The 24,002-nt window shown below is 31.4% G+C and overlaps 1 long non-coding RNA gene across 1 annotated transcript in view; it reads right to left on the bottom strand.

The window, feature by feature from the left end:
* Positions 1–24,002, bottom strand: part of LOC144851859 (uncharacterized) — a 101,787-nt gene that overhangs the window by 21,135 nt on the left and 56,650 nt on the right. The gene's annotated exons all lie outside the window — the stretch shown is intronic.

Raw genomic sequence — 24,002 nt, 5'->3', positions numbered from 1 at the left:
CTCGCTCTCTACCGTATCCAGTTGTTATAATTTTAATATTTTATTCAATATTGTTGCCAATCATTATTTGTTATATTTTTACATTTAATACACTGTTTAATGTATTAATCGCTTATTTAGTTAAATTAATTCGTTTGTTTTGTTTGTTTTTTTAATGAGGAAACATTTTATTTTAGGCCGTTAACATCAAGATTGACATGAAGATAACGATTTGTTATGTGTGGTCAGTAATCGGAAATTAACTGTTGTCCAAACTCGTTAGCAGCATACAACCTGAAGTGGATTCTATAGCGCAGTCCATCATCATTATCATCATCATATCATCCTAAACATACACTGACATTTTGCTTACAACCCGCAGCCGTCAGTTAACTGTCGGATAAATAACACATAAAAGATGCTTCAGCTTGCACAATGACCAATTATTTTGGTGTGATACAATTTGTACTAATAGTAAGAAGTTAAACACGGTGGTCCTACCGAGGTTAACATTGATTCACAAACAATTGGCACACAGGGGGACAGTTAACATAATGGGCCTGCTTTGCCTCGTTTACTCACAAGTGCGCCCTTAATGAGATATCAAATATAGAGAAATGAGCAGATATTTCGATTGTAATTATTGTCCGTTACATTGTATAAGAAAAATGTCAATAACGACGATGACGCCGTATTGTGAAGATGGTTCTGGCTTAGCATGATACGAGTCTTGAGACAACAAAGCTGAAGTAGCACCCCGACAGAGGGTACCCATAGGTACCTACGTTGCTATATCCCTGCTTAGCAATTGCACTATTTAAAATCAACAAGTCCACACATCTTACTCCTAATTATATTGATTATATAGTGTTTGTTTGGTTTGTTATGATCTTCTAAAGAAAGCTAGCTGATACTAATATAATTGATCTTTGTATTGTATACTGGCCTTTCACAATGATACTAATATAGATCTTATATGAGGGCTGTATAGTACTGTGTTGCATTTTAATTGTATAGGCCTACACTATAATTCTCAAGAAACGAAATAGGACCTCTCCATGTGTACAACTAACATACATCAACTTGTAATAAACTGATATAGGCCATGTTATACAATTGCCCTAATCAAAAAATTGATTAGATTTCAGTTAAATTCGTTATTGAAACAAAGATAATGTTAGAAACTAAATTTTAAAATAATACAGTTTCGTTAAATTTATAAAACTACTACGGCGTCGTTTAGTTTTATAAATTTAACGGAAAAAAAAATTAGTTTCTAACATTATATTTGTTTTCAATAACGAATTTAACAGACATGTAATCCATTCGTTTGATTAGTGCAACCAAATATTATCTTTGTTTAAAATGTTATAGTGTTAAACAACAATTATTATGTAAGTTGTGACTGAATTGCAGATAAGTCACAAAGCACACAACTTTTATCTTGACAAACCTAATTACTGTATAATTAATTATAAACACAAATAAACATGTATTTTTTATCTTAACTTCCTCTGTCGTTTTCGTTAAAAAATGCTTTTTTTTTCTTTTATATTCTTCTGTTGTTGCACAGAATTAAATTAAATATATTGATATTAGAAAATAGTTATAAATACGATTTAAGACAACACAACAAACAGAAACAAAACATCATATTTAACTTCTCCTAACTTCTAATAAGTCTGTTAATTTTAGTTGTGTGATGTTGGTAGTCTTTTGTTTTTTTTAGTAGGAACGTACATTCCCATTTTTGTATTTCTCTTTTTTATTGTTATATTTTTTTTCTTTGGACCTTCACAAGTTGAAGTGTGCCACTGATAAAAAAAAGTGCAGTGCCAATAAATAATTATTATAAATAGCATTATACGAAGTTTTAACATGGAACTGTACATTAATGCATAAGGTCCATGGGTTTATCAAGGTTTATAGAAACTGCTTGATGCCATCCATGGAGGTAAAAGGTTTAGGCCTACTTTCACACACATCAAGTACGGTTCATGAAACCCAAAGAAAGTTAAAAACAATTGTCAATCTCAAAAGTATTAACACTTATAAATATAATAGATCGTTATGAATGACGTGGTATATTTGAGCATCACTGCGCACACTATTTGTATTCTGTATAATAAATTGTAATAGGTCTAATATAATTATAAAAACGATAATCAGATTAGGCATGTTCTTTCTACAATCCATTAAACACCAACATGTGTGCCGTATAAAACGTTGCAGTTCTTCAAATAAGTTAAATTCATGCCTAATATGGGTTCAAGCATGGAGAAATAAGTGAATTTCATTCCCCAAAATTGGATTCAAGCAAATAAGTCACCACAGTTCAAGTGACGTTATGTTCTTGGACCTCTTTGGATAAATAATGGTCACTTTCATAACATTTATGAATTGATACCAAATATCAACTTGTATGATTTCGGATGCTAGGCCTACTATTTCCATATTCTTATTAATTTATGAAGGCCTATGAAATATAAGAGTTTGAGTCTCGAATTTATCATATAGGCCCAACAAGCTAGAAGCTTAATTAGCGGAGATACTTTGCTTTAGATTAAAGTTAAAACTAATGAAGAAATAACTAATTGAGTAAATTGTCCAAGTGTAAGTGGTAAATTTCAAAATAGTTTATTATAGATTGTAAACCATATCGAACGTAAACATACTAATGATTGGCAGTGACACCTAGGCCTGGTCGAGTGTCACCTGTGGTGTCAACCTTTTCATTAAAATATTCCAGATACCTATGCCATGAAATCTACCTACTTCCAAAAAACGACTTCCGATTTAGTTCAGTTGGAGGAGAAATGATGATTTAACTAGAAAGCTGTCTCCTCAAACCAGTTTTACGAGGATCTGTCTTCTCTTAAGTTCAGTTAAGTTTTGACAGAAAATGGGATTGTTTGTTTAAAAATTACAAAGTGGTCATGCTTTTCAATTAACTCTATTAAGTAATTAATAATTTCAAAAAGCATTCTAGAATCTTCTACAACAATTTGTTTTAACATTTCAATCAATATTATTGAATGCTAAGTATCGTCTGCTGTTTGATTGAATGGCCGCGATATGACCTTCAAACTTGATGATCTACGCATGCGCTACTACTTATCAATGATTGATTACAACGATTTGAAACAGCAAACATATAATTGTCAATAATGTGTGTACATTTTATTATATAGGCGTACATAATTAAACATTTTTTATTCGTATTTCACACCAAAGTATTACCATGATGTACGTTCAAATTATTGATTTATTTGTAATCATCGTATTTATTAACATAAAAAAATACATAATTGTAAACAATTATTATGGTTAGGCCTAAATAGGCCTACTAATTATAACTAAATTAACGAATTTACAAATATGGTTATATTCTTGTTGTTATTCGTATTTTCTTTCGTTTATTGCTAAACTGTACTATACGATAATTATTTTTGTAACTCGTTACTAACCTATACTATCATGATACTACAGAAAATCAGTAAAATAGGCCTAAATGAAGTTATATTTTTTATAATAGGGTTAGTTGCTTAACCGTCTAAGGTATAACGTAATGTAATAACTACACAAATACAATACTGCATCAGTAGAAACATTATGGAATGACATTAATTGACCATTTGTAATACGAGCGACAATTTCTTCATTCAAATGTCATTGATAATGATGATAATGATATCATTTTCTCGCTGATTTTTCGAATCAGGGCCTAGCTATTGATTGGCCGATTTTTCTTGTTTTCTCGGTCACATTGCAAATAGTTTAGAACCGATGTCTGATATCTAGGAATGGATAAATTACCAATCTCAAATATTTATTCAGTTGCAGGTGTGATATCATAGTGTGTAATTATTATTAGAACATATTTCAGACGTATTGGTGGATGCTTTGATTAGACATATAATATAGAGAAATAAAAAATGAATGAAGTTACCGGTATAAATGATAAGTTTCTAAACTTTCTGATAAAGCAAGAGTCTTCTGATTGGACACAGGTTACATTACGTCATCAAACATTAAACAAAATTAATATAATAAAGATTAGAAGAACAGCATTAAGGCATGATTGGTGATGTTAAATTGATAAACTACAAAATTAAAGATTTATGATTAGGCTATAATGTATAATGTAATTCATATAATGAAACCTCTCCAGTCTTGAAACTTTTGTTTTCAGTTGACCTCATCGTGAACTTCAATTATTATTGCGCCAATGGTTTTTCAAATTTCGTTTATATGATCAAATAAAACAAATAAATATTGTATAAATACCCATCGGCATTTAGAATGTATCAGGGTTTACCTAAATATACAAAGTATGAATCAATTCAAGACATTTAACTAATTTGTATACGATTCATAGAAACGTTATATACAAAGAAAACACAGCACGGAAATAACAATAACTTAGCATTACTAGAATGATACAAGAAAAGGTGTTCTTCCTTTCGCCATTTCCGTGTTGAAGATAGCTACTGAATAGAGTAATAATATCAAACGGTCGAAGCCAATCGACCAGTGTACTCTCTAACATCTGTGTTTCATTTTTCTCCATTGATTTCACTCGGGTGTAAATTTATCCGATTTTCGGTGCAACTCGTCCGAAAATATCATTTGTAAAACCGACAGCATCAGTGCATTTGAAAAGGTTTGCTAGAATACTGCGTGACAAGACAGTGATAGTGAAGCGTGAAATATATCACCTCGACCGGTTGAGAGCTGTATCATCATTGCGATTATGGCATGGGGCCTAGGGTTCGGTTACATGTCATTTCTAACTCCAACACATGTTTCTCTTCATTTGTAGGCAGGCTTAAAAAAAAGTTGACATGTATATTGTTCGCCATAATAGTAAAATTTGAATAATATGGTAACAATGATGATATGATTTATAAAGCGAGCATGGATCGTTTTTAATTAACAATTACACATGAGACAGGATGGATGAATATTGAAGAGTAACAAAGAAACATTAGAAATAAAGAAGAAGATTGCTTCCATCTTGACTAAGTAAAGCATGACCTCGTCTGCTGTTTTGAAATTAAATCGGTTTTATTTATCGTACGTTATATCAGCTTATTAAAAGCTTACATTTTAAAAAATTGCTATACTTTAAAATATGGAAATATTTTTAAATGTCTTTTTTTAGTAATATCAGTGTAAAGCATTATCATGCTGAATAATTCACAAAAACTAGAAAACTGACAATTGAGTGTTTACTCCTTGTAAATTTTTGATTTATTTGTTTGTGACTTTTAAAGTTTAATGGGAGCAACAATAAAACAGCGCCGCTAGCGTTGATGTCATGTTGCATCAAACTTTTCTAGTAAGAAAGTGGAACGAATTACTTATTTTTGTCTATAATAAGTTTGGAATGTTATCTTAGCTTTTATAATTACTGCTCTGTTTAATATCGGTAGTCTCTACTTAACTTTAATAAACCCACAACAGTAGTGATGTTACTTAAAGTGATCAAAATCCAACCAATGTCATTCATCAACCATTGATTTCCTGTTAACTCTATTTATTGTTGATCATTTTCCGTCTCGAGGAGTGCTGAGAGGGATCAGTTAATGGCCGCCGATGAAATGTAAACATTCAAAATGGCTATCGACACTGAGATGGGACGTATACAGAGCCTATCCGCCAGAGGTGAAAACTACTGAAGATAATGAAACGAGATCAATGCATGGAAACGCATTAAAGTGAATAACTCGCCAGTTTTGTTCCATTTAGTTGCCATTTCCAAGTTGTCAATATCTGGTGGCTTGCGGGCAAAAGGTATGATCAGCAGCAGATCTAAAATCCAGATCATTGATTAGGCAAGAGTCACGTCATCATACCAAGATAATTATAACTCGTGACCCATGACAGCAGTTTCATTGACATTACATTAAATTACATCCATTATGAATTGGTGATATTAAAAATCAACACTGCTAAATTAAGTTATGTTATATCGTTACGTAAAACATTTTCATCTTTATCATCATCATCAATAAATCACTTCTCCGTTATCATAATCACAATCATTCCAATATCAAAATCAACGCCATCATCAAGACTTCCCGCGCATCAGTATGACGATGTATATCAGACATTTCGTACAAAGATATTTTTAGAAAAATAGTTTATATTGTAATGATTTCTTAATTACGTAAAACATTGTTTTGTTATCATCGGTGCTTTGTTAATAACATAAACAATTTGATATTTAATTGAAATTCAATAGAAAGATAGAAAGAGACAAAAGTAATGGCGTAGCGCGAGATTAATTGAAATGCCACTCATATATCGCATGATTTAATAGAATTTATTCAGGTATCATCGTTGCATCTTTGGTTAAATTAAAACATCGATTTTCGAGAAGAAATCGCGCTGTAATTTAGACAAATTCTTTAGATAACGATCTATACTTTGAGAGTATTTGTTTTATCGACTTTCGCATTATTCGGTAAAATATCATGATGAACGATTGACCAAAGGCGACGGAAGAAGGTACTGTCTCTTCACGTGACTTTGTCCGTTAATATTATACGAGCAAGCAAGTGTGCGTACGACAACCGCATTTAAATCAGAAGCCAGTACGTCAGTAGCATAACGCACGCGTGCAGTAGCACGTGTTTTTATATCCAATCAAATTTCCGATTGGGAAACATGATCAGGAGGTTGATGATATACAGCAGAGATGCATCAATTATGTTTTATGACGAGTTTTTCCATCTACCATAAACCTATGACAAAATTGACAAGAAATATCCATAAATTAACCATAATAAATTATCTACATTTAGGCCTAGTGGTAACCGGGAGATAACAAGGAACGACAAATGCATGGATGGTATTTTATAATTCTAATGTTAAAAATTAACCGACATAAACTCGTCATTAGAAGGTTATTCCCGCAAACGCATTGCTAAAATCTCAAAAAGAAGCCCCCCTTTCGAAAAGAAGCCCGTCTCGAAAAGAAGCCTCCACCTTTACGGTATTGTTAGAAGACGTTGACGCTTTACAGAACAATACAAGAGAAGGCATTACCAAAATACTTTCATCATCAATATTCTGTTAGATCATACCAACCAAAGTGTCTTAAATGAAGAGTAACATTATTAACAAAGAAAACATATCGTCAGATTTGCTATTGTTGTCGGTTACATTACAGTAAAGTGTGAAGTGTTTTACGTGTAATGAAGACATTGAAATAGCACATCACCTAATGTACATTAATAGGTTTCCTGCATTAACGACACTTGAGGTGTCTTGTTTAAGAACTCATTCACCAATAAATAGGCCTATAAACTGTCTATAAATACATTTACCTTACAATAGAAATCATTTTAGAACTTTTATATCTCTTTATAATATAGCTGTCTAATGACTTCATTATTGTTGAAGTTAGCTCAATTTTACTCATTCATTGATGGTAAACTCATCGTCTAATCTGAAACAATTTTGTTAATATTATTTGTTGTACGTAATAGGGTAAATTAATTTTAGCGTAATGTAACAATTTAGTTACGAACGTTTGAATCAAGTTTGTTAAGTAGTGAATCTGCTGTAGATAATGCCTGTTTAACTACAATGAACGAAATGTTAATGTCTTCTTCCATTAGATTTTTTAATTTGACATATTTATTATGTTTCCGCTTAGTAGGTTTATTTATAATAATTACAATACTATTGAAAACATCTTTCCATATGCCATGATGCTTTACAAATAGGCCTATTTTAACCAGTTTATTTTTAGCCTATTCTCTGTACTGATCTATATTTTGTTCAGTAGCCTAGGAAGATTCATAGCATTGGTTTTACATAATACAGGTGTAACATGTGTCATACATGTGACACTGTATTTTACAATTTGCCTATGACACTAAATAGATCATTCCAATGTGGAGATACAGTACATAATATACACGGTTGGTATTTTGGTAAAATTTTTATTTCATTGAAATTTATAACGCTTTAAATTAATTGTTGATGAATTCGTATAGGAAACTGATAGACGTTGATATTAACATGAACCAAGCATCGGTTGCGCAAATAAGGAAGGACATGGGTCGCTCGAGATGTACACAAACCAGATGGATGCACTCCAACAGGCTTTAATTAAAGAAAGACAAACCCGTTTTGGAGGGTGGCCGCAGGGCTTGCTGCAACTTATGATTACCGAAATTGTAGAAAACACCGATAATGATGAAAATACTTGTAATATTCCTTGTCACTGGACACCATTATGAAGCTTACAACTTAACAGCAGTAATGAAAAGGGAGATTATTATTTACAGATAATATGAACTTCTCCTAAACTGAGTTTCCGGTGCTGCGATGAACGGGAAATTAAATTTTGATCGTCTTTGACGGGTTCGGCAACTTTTCAACTTTTGTCATCCACGGAACTTTAAGAGCAATAATTGTAACTAGGCCTGTATAGTTTGAATTAAAGCATAATATTTAAATATTCCTTCCATACTTATACTACTATATAATTATATTTCTACATTTTTAAATGTTGCCTAATGTTATAATTTCTTCTTCTAATTTAGTCGGAAATAAAAAATACTAAATATTAAATTGTTTGTAATTAGATAAATCAAAAATATATTATTATATTTATTTATTATTGTATTTAAATGAAAAAAAAACACAACTTGCTACACACATCTTACTATAGTTAAGTTCAAAATATAAGCATGTGCTTTTGAGTCTATTCAAAATATAGATTATTCAGAATAATACCAATGTTATATCGCCTCTAAGCGGACATAAAATAAAAGTAGGGCTGGTTAACCATGTAGGCCTACCTATTATATGTCCATGAGCTAACAGTCCAACAATATAATTTTATTCAATTTTCTATATTTTTCTAACCAACTATGTAACACATAAAACAATTAATTGTTGCATTACGCTACGGTTGATAATAAAACAATACTAAATAATTAGACGTATTTCATGCGTACGCTCGGCCTGTCCATTATACTTAAACGTCAAATCCATTATACACCCTTTACGTTCTCTCAAAGATATTTTTATTCGGAAGTTTAACAAATTTAATGGATTATTTAGTAGCGTTTAATCGCGGATTTTGACCCCAATATATGGTCTGTGACTGCTTCCGATGAGTACGAATAATATTTATTTATTCGTATTCAGCAACAACACAAAGAATGACTTGAAACTATATACGTTTTTCAAATAAATGGCAAAAAATGATCATAACATCTTCAAGTTTTGTATGATAGCCTCTAGGGAGACCTAGTAGGCACTCGTCCCAGCCGGCGGTGGATTGAGCAGCCTAGAAAATGATCCGTTCCCCGCAACAAAAGCTGCCAAATCAGTAGAGTGAATAGAAAGGAAGCGGAGTTCGCGTGTTTTGGCAGGCGATTTAGAAATAAGAACAAGCATAATACAATTCGAAACGGAAGTTGTTTCGTTATCCCTGTTTCAATCAGTGTTTACCTTAGCTCAAGTGCTTCACACACTTGAAAAACATCCAGCCCACAATCTGTTTATTTTAAACAGTGATTGACAACTAACTTGAGAGGTAATTCGGGGACATACTAACAAAAGTCTTTTTTTTTCCATTTAAAAATTAGCAATTTCCCTAATAAAAAGTCCTCTTTCGATTTGATTGAATGAATCAAAAGTAGTTCATAATATTAACCACAATTACCCAGTAATGTTTCCATAATATTGTTTAAGAAAGCAGAATAAACATAATTTATAATTTCCTAACGAAATGAAAACTTCCCTTGTCTTTAGATTTCTTGTTTAAAGTAAGCCATCTTCGCGTGACATGATTTCTTGATTATGTTGTTTAATACAAATTAAAACCACGACTATTCTGGTGTCCTAATTTGGACCAAGCATACAGACTATGTTTGGACAGATTTAGACGAGCATTTGCATAGCCTAAATTGGTTTATTAGCGACCATAACAATTGCCTTAGGCGGAATAATTGGTCAGTTACTTGTTAAACATCTAGGCCGCCATCTGACCACGCCAATTGATGTGTATTTTTTCGATAATTGTTTTCTTCTTGTTTGTAATGACCATTGGGGATTTGAATTCAACAAGAAGCCCGGCAGGGTGAAGCATAAACGTCTGGTGTTTCATAATATAAATTTAAAGCAAGGCCCAGTAAAAGAAAGAAAAAGCTGCCACCTGCCTCTCTGTTCAACAAGGCAAGGCAAGGCAAATATTTCAACAAACACATTGAATTAATGAAAAAAAAATTCAGACTAGATTGACTACATACAGACTACCATATACAACGTGGTATATTATTTTGCCCGCTTAAATCACATAGAATTTATCCTGTTTAGACCACGTGGTTGTCCGGTTAGATATAAAATCGCACAAAAGCTACCAATAAATAACATAAAATTCTACTTAACAATTTGAATGAATGAAAACAGTACACTAATAATAGTAAAACATAGACAAAATAAACAAAACCTTATTATGGCCAACAAACGAAATACATTCGACTCGTCACACCGCCGCCAATTGTTAACAAAACAAATTAGCTAACAATAATCCATCATTATTTATCCTAATTAGCAAAATAAGATTTATTCTAACGCATTTGTAAACGTTTTGAACGAAACTTCAGTGTTAATTAAGGAAAGTGTTACAGTAAGATAGCTAACGTATTTCGATTTTGCTTGAAACCACATCACATCTTACTACAGTAATGAAAGTAATTCCCAAATGATAGGGGCTAGTCTATTCAAAATGGCAATAAAGGGCGATAGAAAACGTGGTGTATAGTAGAATCATTGTATTATTATTAATATTATCATTATCATCAGTATTATTTGTAACTAAGAATAATTTTGTGATTCTTGGTAAACAAAAAAGTATTGAAATACGGACAAGTCAGATTTTAGCCTACTTGTAACCAAGTTTTTCCCCTTAAAATGCAAATTGGAATTTTGCTTTGCGTTACGCCCTTTCTTTATCAGGGTGATGGTTTTGTTTGCTATGTTCGATTTTCACCTATTGATCTACCAAGCAGGGAACCCATGGTACGCTTGGGTCTCATGCAGAGCATGCCCTGTATTATGGAGGTAATCCTCGTCAAAAACACAGACAAAATACTACGTTTTTGTCATAGAGATTTAACGATGCTTTCTGATGGCAGTTAAGGCAGTAACTACAACGACTTGACATTTGTAATAATAATAATATTATCTTCCCAACTGATACTGAAACATGGGTTTTTAACATTCCAATTTATTTTACTTTGTGACGATATTCTGATTGCAATAATAAATAGGCCTACTATTACTATTATCTGTAATTTAGTCCTATTTTTTAACTGATAATAATTAATTTAGCACAACCCTGACGTTGAATGTCTTACGAATAATAATAAAAACTCCGTAATGATATTCTATGCGTTTTAATATTCAAAATGAATCATAATTCTTTCAAATCGTAGTTTAATTTCTGACAAGACAACAATGACAAAATCATAACAAATGTAATAGTTGTGTCACTCAACAACAGGAACAAAAACCACTCAAAACGTAAAAATATTACCATTCAATGTCAAAGAATAGGAGCTGAAGGACTACAGATATATCATGAGAATTTCATAACACAGTTGATATGATACTAGTATGGAGTGTCAATCTTATGTCAAGTTTAGAATATAGTTGTTACACTGATACCAGTTTGCCTTTCATGCGTTTAATTTGAAAACAACGCTCCTTTATATATTTACAAGTAAGAACAACTTTTATTGAATAGCTCCGTGCTGTTTCTTTGTGTAATTTATATTTTACATGTAACCCCATAGGCATGGAAACGTACTATTGTTCAACAATAAAATCTCGAGTTTTTCATAAAATTTTTCACGAATTCGTTAATTCCAAATCATATAGTCATGAGGCTGCTTATGTGCATATTCTTAACTAGTGTGCGTATTCTTAACTAGTGTGCGTATTCTTAACTAATGTGCGTATTCTTAACTAATGTGCGTATTCTTAACTAGTGTGCGTATTCGTAACTAATGTGGGTATTCTTAACTAATGTGCGAATTCTTAACTAATGTGCGTATTCTTAACTAATGTGCGTATTCTTAACTAATGTGCGTATTCTTAACTAATGTGCGTATTCTTAACTAATGTGCGTATTCTTAACTAATGTGCGTATTCTTAACTAATGTGCGTATTCTTAACTAATGTGCGTATTCTTAACTAATGTGGCTATTCGTACGTCGGTAACCAATGTGCGTATTTCTATGAATGTATTTCTATTTCTAAATTAACCTGTCTATTAAAAATTGTGTTAACTACAGTATTAGAAATAGGCACGTTTTCATAAAATCTTTTTTTTTTTTCGAAAACTCTGCTATTTTACACCAGTGCAGTTTTTACAATAATAATCGAAGTGCATATGATAATAATTATTATTGATAACACTCACAACCAAGTTTAAAGTTAGTCCTTGTACTATTCGATTAGGTCTATAAATTAGCTGAAACCGATACAGCCCAATATCAATATTTAATATTTTAAGTATATTTAGCTTTTTGTGTTTGTAGGCAGTTCTTTTGTATTGGAAATAATTATTAATATCAATGTTAGGAATAAGGGTGTATGTGTATGGTTAAGATATTCTAGGCTACAGATACCCTTTGCCGATAGCCTGCCCTACGGTTGACAAGCGAATGAAGCATGGTTGATTAGGTCCAACAGGATTACAAGCAAGAAGTTGCCAATTTCACAGGCTAACAATGCAAATGTGTCCAATTCATTAGGTAAATATGACAAGCATTTTACGATTAATGTTTCAAAAGATGTGTGTTAATCGCATTATGAATGAGTGAGTAACTTGACTGACAGACTACCAACGGGTATACAGAGTTATGAAACTCTGCGCGACTGCTGTTATTTCAACTGCTCCTCTGTATATATTTCTTGGCAGCCATTATTATCATACGTCAACCCTATTTATCACGGTTGTATGACCAGTCTAAGGTTAAGAACAATCTTTAGAATATCATAATTAATTATTACCCCAGAAATGGGAAACCAATTAAATTAATTACGTACAATAACTCTCGCTATGACAATATCTGAATAATTTTTATTATTAAATTATTCGTTCAAAACTCAAGCACTGTGTGATTTGAGTAAATTATAATTTTAGTAAATAATGCAGTAATATAATACTCCCACTGAGCTTATATTTGTTAAAGCAAATTATATAATACACACCTGGTTGGATAATATTTTACCTCAAACAATTATTAAAATAAATATAATAAAAAATAATAAATAAAATAAAAAATATTAAAAGAATTTAAATGTAGCCTATATACATATTTTTCCAAATCGTCGATCAAAATACTTTTAAAATTCGTCAAATTGAAATTGAATTTAGTTTAAAACCTAAAAAACTTAACGAAATATTTTTTATTAATTCTTCTAAATTAAAATAATTTATTATTAGGAACATTACCGTAATTAACGTTGAAGTATAACAACAAATTATGGTACTTAACAGACAAATTATGACGAATTGAAACCAGCTAACTGGCTAGGCTTTTGATAGGTGATTTGGCCTAGGTGAATAACGAATTAATTAAATTAATTAAATTATTGATTTAATATACTGTGGAAATAAATTCCTAAATGTGATTAGTGTAAACTTATACAATGATAACTGGTTCATAATTTACACTTAAACTGTATTCGTTGATTTTATTAAACCCCATCTAGTACACACAACGGAAACGTAACAATGCTACATCTCTATACCTATATACAAAGACAAAGCGCGTACATAAAATAGTGTTAAGTGTACCTTACTCTGTAACAGGCCCATGGAGCATGATAGGCCTATTATACATTTTATCATTTACCATTTTCACACCTTAATTTAATTACGTATACTATATTGAACCAGGGAAGTATCTCACTTTTTCCTGATTTAACCCAATTCCTATTGTTATACAAATACCTATATAGCTCTATGCATACAAATATGCCATCATAGCTAATAAAATTATATGTCTCAGATTTCGATTCTCTTTAAAATTGTTCTTCAAATAGTCACAGAACAATGAGATAATTTGATGGCACATAATTCAAAATACAAACCATTAGATAGAGAAGTAAGTGAACTTAATAATTTGATTAGATACGTTCAACCTGGATATACTGGCAAACAAATTTAGGAACAATTAAAGAAATTCGTAACGCCAGTTGTCTGGTAATGTGTTAGAAAATGGGTCAATCGATATCATTTCAAAATGATTATCTATACGCGATCGTCTGCTATTTTTACTATCCCGCGCGTGACCAATCATATGTGAAAATGGGTTTGATATTAAAGATGCATTGTCCCCACTAAAAATAATTTTTACATTTTTTGTTGTTGAATATTCCATTTTAATGTCACTTAATAGTTATCCACTTTGACCAAAAATTAGATATAAACAAAATTTATTTACCTGAAAAAAACTGTAATTTAAAGCAAAAAATGGTCAAATTGGCTGCCAGCCAATGAATTTTTGGTTAAATTTAACCATTTATTATGTTATTTTATAGACCTAGGCCTAAGTGAAAACGTTTTTTTCGTTTTTTTTTCTACGGAAGTGATTAACTTTATTTAAAAAAAAAACTATTGAAAGTCTGGTTTAGGCCTAATTAATGTTCGTTTTTCATGTTTTTGGGGGACAATACATCTTTAATATATTTTATATATATATATTTTTTATTTAGGGGACATCCCTGCCAAGGGGACACTGTAGGGTTCAGATGGTATCCCCTGGTTTATACTGTTAGTACTTTTATCTGGTCAGATATTGTAATAAGTAAAACCATCTTTAATTATCAATATTACGCGCTCATCATCGCCTCAAGGTTGAAACATAAAAACAGAGCAATCTTTGCAAACAATATCTATCTATGTTTCGCCTGACATCCAATTAGTACTTGAGCTTAGAGCAATCACAATTTATCGAATCTTAATTTACAAACGAATTTTTAACAAGATGGAAATCATTATCAGACCGTTTAGTCCGATTGGTTTCTTATTAAGCCAAGGTAAATAATGTTTTACTCGACTTTTAATGAGGGTGTTTTTGTTCTGGTACGCGTGTGGGCAGACGATATAATAATGATCATTGGTTCGAGACAGTCCTTATTTGTGTTTTGATGATGCACCATTTTTACTAGGCGCGATCAACAATTGATAAACACTTTTTTAATTAGAATCTCACATTCACACATGTTGTCACATTATTATAGATGGCGCGCTGAGGGGTCAGTAAGATTTTTATATTTTTAATATTATAATTTTCATTTTTTTTTAATTATGTGTAGGTCTAGAGGTTTCCTGGATGCTGACATCTGAAAGATTGCAGCCAATAATATTAATAATGACGTAATATACATAAAAAATGTAAGTTTGGATTTCAAGTGTTTTTAAGATGCGTATTGAGTAGACGAACTCTGAAAGATTTGCTCATTCAGCGTGTCCGCGCAGAACATCCTTTCCTCGTGAACTATAACAACCGGGTCAATTGGATAGCAGAGCCATATATGGCTCTGTTGGATAGGGAAAAACAGCGCCTCGTGCGATCATAGGCTGTTACTTGCCAATCATAAATATGCTTTCATTTGATATGGATTTTTGGATAGCTCGTTTATATTGATCAGATTGACAGGTTTCTGAATAGTGAACCATTTTGGTGTCTTGCTGTTAGCATGCTGGGTATTTATTCAACATCAATAACACACCAACAATGACACTGCCAATATATTGTTTATTTATTTTCATGCTATCTAGTTAATTATAAAAGCATGGGTATTCATCATTTACAAGTGGTATATTAATACCAGTTTATTTTGAATGTATATTTCCGAATCGTCTTTTCTCAGTTGATGAATGGATAATCTCTTTAGAATTAATTTTAGTTGGTTATAATTTATAAAATCTTTACTAAATCAAAACCATAAACCGTTACCATTCTAAAAATGTATCATTAAGCCTATATACCGTATTATTTTCTTTTTACAATTTAAGATTTCATCCGAATAATATAATGCTATGTCATAAATACTCTCCTAGCCTAACTTTCAAGAACAGAAGTGAAGAAAAATTCAATACATTTCTAAAATATGGAGATACAAAAAGAAAAGAAGTTATACGGCCAATTTATAATAATTATCTCCGGTTAGTTGAGTTGACTGGATTCTTATAATCATTAGTTTGTCTGTAAGGCCTACATATCCGCTTTATTCTCTGTTATCATCAAGATGATACGTTGTGTCTATTACGTTATCTATAATATATTTGAGTATACTGATGTATTAATTAAGGAAAAGTATTGAAGAATTTAGATATTTTAAAGAAACTGTAAAATTACAAAATTGAGTTATTTCAACACAATTGGTCCATGTTTTTTTGTTGCAATTTTAGAATAATCTTCACAGACAAAAAATAGAATATTCGAATCCAAATTTAATTATTTCAAGAATTACTACATGCCAATCAATCACCAAAAGCTAACAAAACAATTTCATTTAACATTTTGTTTGTTTTATATCTTCAAAAGTAAATAATTACAAACGTTTAAAGTCACAAGTTCATAATTTCTCAACGATCATGGTAATTTTAGTGAACAAACAGGTATATTTCTTATTTAAAAACCTAGAGCTATTTGACTAACAGAAAGCATTGTGAGTTTTAGGTCCCATAGGTGGTATGAGACAAGCTTTGGTACGCTTGGTTGAGAGAACTTCCCCGGGGAGGGAGACCCAGTCAAAAACCGCACTCTCCAAGGATTGAATTAGTCCACTACAACTGAAAACATGTAAATGTTGGTATAATAAAGTGGGCGTGGTTTGAAATGATTGGCATATATTACCACCCTCGGGTATACACTCGTACATTCAACCATAGATGTCAATTAGAATATATTTCATAAACATATTCTATTACATATTACATGATTGTTAGAAGAATTATTACGTCGAGTTCAACGTTTGTCATATTTACTCTTTGCTTTCATATTTGCTTAGAATCAAACAAAGTCAAAGAAGTCATTTGAGGTCACAGGAAGAGAAAATATAAATAAAATAACACAAAACTATATTTTTAAAGGTAAAATGCTTTGGATTTAACTGTTTGTTTTCGTCCAGTTTCGACGGGAATTTATGAAATTGCGTATAAATGAAGTTAATAACTGTTGTTTTCAAACGTTGCAGATATTTTTGAAACTTTAAAATAATTCGAATGTGGTCGCAGTATTTCCTTACGTTAAACATTCTTAAGCTGCAATCATTTCAGCTATGTTGTCCCAGTAGCCATATGGTTCTTGATACAGGGGTCATCATTGTTCGAAATTAGTGAGGTGTTATTAACCTAAAGTTAGTAATACCATATTCTTGACATAATCTTGATTAACCCTTTGACCTTTGTATCGTTAAACTTCGATCCCGATGACATATTAGGTAGTAATTCAAAAAGTGCAAAACGCCCTCATTTTGGCAATATCTCAGGCGGTTGCTAGCCCCCGGAAACTTGATTTCTTTCCTGATTTGAGTTTATAATTTAATACACAGTTTAATTAGATTTAAATCACATCAGTTGGATCATAATACAATATAAGATAGATGAGACGTGTACCACTAAATGGCGATACAGTGTTTAATTAATGAGGCTAGACTTCAAATGATTAAGCTATTTATTTCTTTTTCATGAATATGTCTCGAGAGATTATGAAGTTATTCGTACCGTATTTTTGTCTTGGTTGGGCCTATTTTAAGAGGATTCATTTCCAATAAACGCTCTGCCATGGGCGCTGTTTTGGGTTAAAATCTGTGTGACTCCAGTTGTAAATGTAAATATCGATATATGGACTAATACATCCTTTGGAGCAAAATGCCATAGCCATCGACGTGGTTAACATCTGAACTTTATACCGACAAACTGTACATTTATATAGTGGTTCGGTCTCAATTAATTGCAAAAAAAAGAGACTATACCATCACGTTGAATTAAGGAACCTTAGGCGATTTCTTGGAGTAGATTTTGCTGTCAGGTTCAACGTGCATGGGTTGACTTCATGATACTACCGATCTGTTTCGAGTGATTTCTGCTTCACTGCTCCGTCCATCATAAGGCCGGCCTAGATTCCTTTTAATGTAAATAACATTATTACGTTCATCTCAAATGTAAATAGAACTTGTGAGGGATTAGTTAGTATTTTGATTGTTGGACCAAAAACTTGAAATAATTAAAACAAATAAATAAAATGAAACAAGAGTTATCTGCATGTTACTGCAATACACATCAATTTGTAATTCAATTCAAATTATTTTCCACGCACACAAGAAAACATCTTATTTTAAGATCTGTGTACGATTTCTTGTATTCAGACACACAAACTTAAGTGGGCAAAACGAAAAAGTGAACTTAATCAGACATCAAAGAAACTTAATGAAAAGAAGAAGTATCAATGAAAATGATGATCAAAGAAACGGTGCCGTAATGGGGTGTGTATAGCAATGCAATTTACTAGTCATGGAGGAATTAGTTAAACTACAGTAGAAAATAGTGAGAACTATAGATACAAATGACCATTAAGTCACTAATGCCATTACGGCCAGCGGTACTCTTTGATCAACATGGACAAAAAGGATTCCGTTTGCTTCAGTGAGGCGCAACATAGAAAAATTAACCAAACTCTGGTGGAAAATTGACAAGAATACCGCTAAGTGATCTATATAAATGCTTTTATTCAAAATAAAAACCTGATCATCCAAATCCCCTTTTCGTGAAAACAATACCTATAGAAACTCAATCCGAAGTAACTTAGATCAGGGCGGAATATGCTTAGATCGACCGGTATTTAAGAATTGGTACTAAAAGCTACACCAAAGATCAAGTTAACCCTGAATGCCTTTTTAAATGTGTGTAAACAATACGGCTATTAACAAGAGCAAAACAGAATAGCACTAAATAGTTATTAAGAGCCGTATTGATTTGCTAAATTTAAGATCTAGGCTATACGGACACCGGTGATATGGACGTCATCATGACCATAGACATGCATTTATGAGTCTAGCTCATTCTTTAAAACGAATGCCCGAAAAACTTGCTAAATTACATAATGTGACCCTTAACACTACTCGAAAAAATACATTTTGATTTGTTTTTATTAAAATATAAATAGGCCTAAACTTGACATATTTTTTCTGGTTATTTTACGTTATCGTTTGATTTAGCTTTCTGATTATTTTATTGTATTACATTGTCACTTTTCTGTAATTTGCCACAGCCCTTGGACTCAATGCAAAAAAAATGTAAAACCCAACTAATATATTACGGTATCTAATTTATAGAGTTTACACAGCAAACCAATCAGTTCCATCTTATTTTATGAAAGTAAGTATTGGGGTATCACATTAATTGCACCAGTAAAACAGGATATATGGTACTAACAATTGGTACATTTCATTTTAGGACTCACTCACTCTCATGACACCAGCCTAAATGACACGGTAACAAATTGGCACATAAAATTTGTTTTGAAACTTAGAAACATTGATTATGTGTAATTGTGGCTCAATAGTCATTTTGGTTCTTTTTCAAATTAACAAAAATGCTAATAGCTTCAATCGCACTTACTTAATAGTTAATTGTTCTAATGCAAGGATGTTATAAAGTTTTTAGACTTTAAAGCTAAAGATTAGGCCCACGGTTAAATCGTTCATTAGTTCATTCAAAGAATGTTGACCATTTTACGAGAGCGCACATTACGATCTTTTTTCTTAAAACAAGGTATATTTAAAGCTAAAAGCTGACAACAATAGTTTGGGGAAAGCCATGAAATCTATCATGCATTGTTGTGCGTTTAGGCACTTTTTAAGGTGGATTATGGATGAATAGGACAACTTACACACGCTTGTTTAACTATTAAAACTGCACCGAATGAGAACAATAGGAGAAGAGTCCTTTTGACGTTACCTGTCAATAAAACACGTTGCTCAAGATAGTGATATTTTCTCAGATGACATATTGTTGAGTAAAGTAATCTTACTATAGATTTTAGCGGGCTTCTTTTAAAGCAAGAAGTAGCTCTAATGAATTAGTAATCGATCAAGGGACTTGAAGATACTAGAGTAAAGATCTATTAAATGAATAGGAACAATTGAAACGTTTAGGTCTAAACATCTTTATTTTCAAATGTAGACATTTTTCATCAAATTCTAAACACCTAACAGACAAGTGTAACTAATTTCGACACATCAAATACCAACACTTGTTATGGATCGAACAAGGTCTTGGTTAATTATCTTTATAGCCTTCAAATTATTCCTTGACGTAAACATTTTAAATATAATCCTATAGTTTCTTTGGTTTATATCGAATATCGATGAAAGGAAACGAGGTCGAGGTGTATTCTTTACATTTAAAGTTACATTGCACAAGAATTAAGATCTAAAACTCTGGTATGTGCTTTATTCAAAATGCAGACATTATAATTTCAATAGATTCCACGTGACTAATTCGGAAGTTTAGAGATATTTGATATTTGGCGCGTCAATTTTAGGATTTGGGGGATGCGATCGTATCAATTGTGGTTGTCTGCGTGTTATTATTGATGTCGGATTTGATAAGTTTATGGGACATTGGTTTCTGACGATTTAAACAAATTGATGACATTTCTAAACTTGATATAATTCTTGTAAACAACCTTCAAATGTTTGTTGAACATCCAATCATCAGAGGGTTAACTTGAATATCCAATTACTTGGAGAGGTTTAAGTATAAATCTACTTTAATGCAACAGTAAATTTAAATTTACAACGGTAAATTTATTGTTAAATGATCATAGAATGATATTGTTTCATAATTTCTATTTATTATCTATATTTATTATTTAATCTAAATTTTATAGGTCCTGAAATGTATCTGTCTACGATTAATTAATTCACTACTTACAGGCGCATTTTGAAAAAATTGGGTAAAACTTATGGCGATTTCAGATATATCTTGTGTAAATACTTTATTTGTCACTATCATAACATAATATAAACAATAAAACTTTATTAACAAAGGTGACAAAAAAGAGAAAAATAAATCAGCTTTCGCTACTACTCGAGTAAAATGCATTAATTGTTAACACAATTGATTGTAAAGTTAAATTAAATAAGTTTGAATATAATAGTATAACGTTATTCACAATGTTTTTCTAGTAGATACAGTTTCAGTTTAAAATGAAAGAGTTTCTTTGAGGATATTTTTCTGTAAAGTAAAGGTAGATTGTCCAAAGTTTTGCGCCTCTAAATGTAACATTAAATTGACCAAATGAAGTACGAAATCGTACGATATCTCTCGATTTAATTAATTGTTCTAATCAAATATTTATTGTGTTTTTGTTGTCTCAAGGTGGATGATGTCATCCTTTGCTATTGTATTATTTTACATTTTCTTAAATGTATTGTGATTTCGAAACTTACTAAATAAAATGAAATGAAAGAGAGAGTTCTTTCATTTTTCATTCGATTTTTTTTAAATCGAAAGTTTTAAATAAATAATGTAATAATAATGTAAACGATTATATTAACTAATTTTAATGTTAGGCATAACCAATGACAGTTAGCTTCCATTTTAATGCCAGGGCAGTGACCTGTAATATTTTAATACATGCAGAGTACGGCTCAAATAAAATACACAAAATAAATCCAAGTTTGATCCTAGCGATTTCTACCCAAATCAACTAAATTGGAATATTTGGTGTTTTAACAGCTGCCGGTGTTGTAATAATGAACGCTAACCATTTAACAATTAGTGTATATGTGTTAATTGATAGAAGGCATAGATTACTATACTAATCAGATGAGAAAAGTCTTACTCCAATGAAGTGTTAATTAATTCTATTTTATCACATTTTCAAAAAGTGATTGATACTTCGAGAAACTATCGAATCGTAAACGAACAATTCCGAGTCTCTCCGAACACGTGTCGAACGTTTGCTATATAGATTTAGCTGATAAAGTTTGTTTTTGTGGCACAAACACTAGCCTCTTAAATTACAATACTCTTACATAACAATAATAACGAAGTTGTTTTTAAGGTTTGATTGACTGAGTATCAAGTACCATACTGGATACAAGTGAAAGAGGAATTAGCAATTACGTAATAATCGGGATTTTCTATTGTAAATAATAGCATTACAATTTTTATGAAAATATTATTGTGCATATAATATAACGATGCGATTGTAAGGTACACTTATTCCGTTTTGTCAATAAGACGAACTACACTATAAATCATAAATGAAAATCTGAAAAAATTGTATAAAAAATGGTATCGAAATCGTTTCAGCAGGCAGGGAAGAGTTATTTCCTGGTTTCAGCCCCACTTCTAAACCGAAGGAATAAAATTAATGAAAAGTATACGATAGCATAATTGCAGAAAATAAATGGAATTACAATGTTTCAAACACACGAACAAAGAAATCATAGCATTTGGTTATACATTTTAAGTACCATACTAACGCGTGCAACGCGCACGCATAAAGAGAGTTTTATAAGCAGGGCGGGTTACATAATGAGTTACAGTCACAGTAGCCGTAACTAATCAGTTTTATTGAAGTATCAAGCACTTCTTTAAGGGTTTGTATAAACGTTTACACAATTGTTTAATTAGTAATTTTCAGATATGAATAGACATAAAGTTACATTGGCTTACTAATGATGACTGTTTCGAGTGTAAACCCACTTAATGATATTCACTCAGAGTGCACGAGTAATTATGTATTTCGCTTCCTACATTTGTCAATGATAGAAAAATCTCAAAGTTTAGGCCTAAGTTTCTTAATTTACCTGAGGTATATTCCTATAAATAAAAACAACGAAATATATTTCAAGATGGAGATGTTTGCAAAAATCAATTGCACAGAACAATCTTGTACATTTGAAACCAGTTACTAAAATTGCTAAATTTAAGCCCTATAGATATTCAAAATGTCCAGTTTTGAAAAAATTGTTTTAGACTATTATAATGTTTAAATGCCTACATTTGTTACGTAATACATATGGTCATATAAATAGTACATGTATTTCTGTTTTTGTTCTACTTTTTTATATGGTTCGGCTAAAGAGTGGTACCGATAATAAGAAATGTCGGTTGACAGCAACTCAGATTTAAAAAGATACAGTAACGGTACATAAACAAATAGATATGATAACAATTTAGTAGTTGATATGTTAATATTATTAGCATGACTGCCAACCGAGTTATCAATGCTATATTTATGTTGTTCATAATTTTTGTTAAACAATTTCAAGTTTTAAGCAGGTAAGAGTAAAATTAAAAACAATTATTTTCACTCTTTCCTAGGTTTAAGCCAATGATAGGCCGTTATGCAAGGGAATCAACACAATTATCATATGATAAACTGGCGTTGATTGCCCGCCTTTGTATACAATGATCAATAGAAATGAAATAAGACCTATGAAAAATATATCCAATTAGAGAACGCAGCAATATTCTCGGCCAACAATAATTGATGTTAAGGTTTGAAAATGACTGAAATCGATGGTGATAATAAAACGTGTTTACTTATGCATCTTACAATCCACTTGTCATGTATTAAATAAGCAATGTTAACTCTTGTGTTATCGGTGATTTGTGGATGAACAAGACAATAATGATCCTAGTGTGTTCTAGTTAGCTGAAGAGCAAATGAAAATATACAATAATGAGGTAACTAAAGCTGAATGTTGCCAATTGAGATTATCTTATTATTGAGATCAAAGTACGATACTAAACTTCCATCTTATTTGAACTTATTTGCTCCTTATTATTAGTTACTTTATACCTATGATGTGTGGAAATCCTTTTTTGTTTAATCTCACAAGCACACATTTTCCGAATTGTTATAAAAATAATGACTTGAGGTGTTGATTTCTTAAAGATTTATGTATTAATCTAGCCGTACGAACCGACCATGTGAACATGGTATCAACTT

Source organism: Antedon bifida, chromosome 9 (assembly GCF_963402885.1).
Source record: "Antedon bifida chromosome 9, ecAntBifi1.1, whole genome shotgun sequence".
Lineage (NCBI taxonomy): Eukaryota > Metazoa > Echinodermata > Crinoidea > Comatulida > Antedonidae > Antedon > Antedon bifida.
This window is presented reverse-complemented; position numbering and strand designations above follow the sequence as displayed.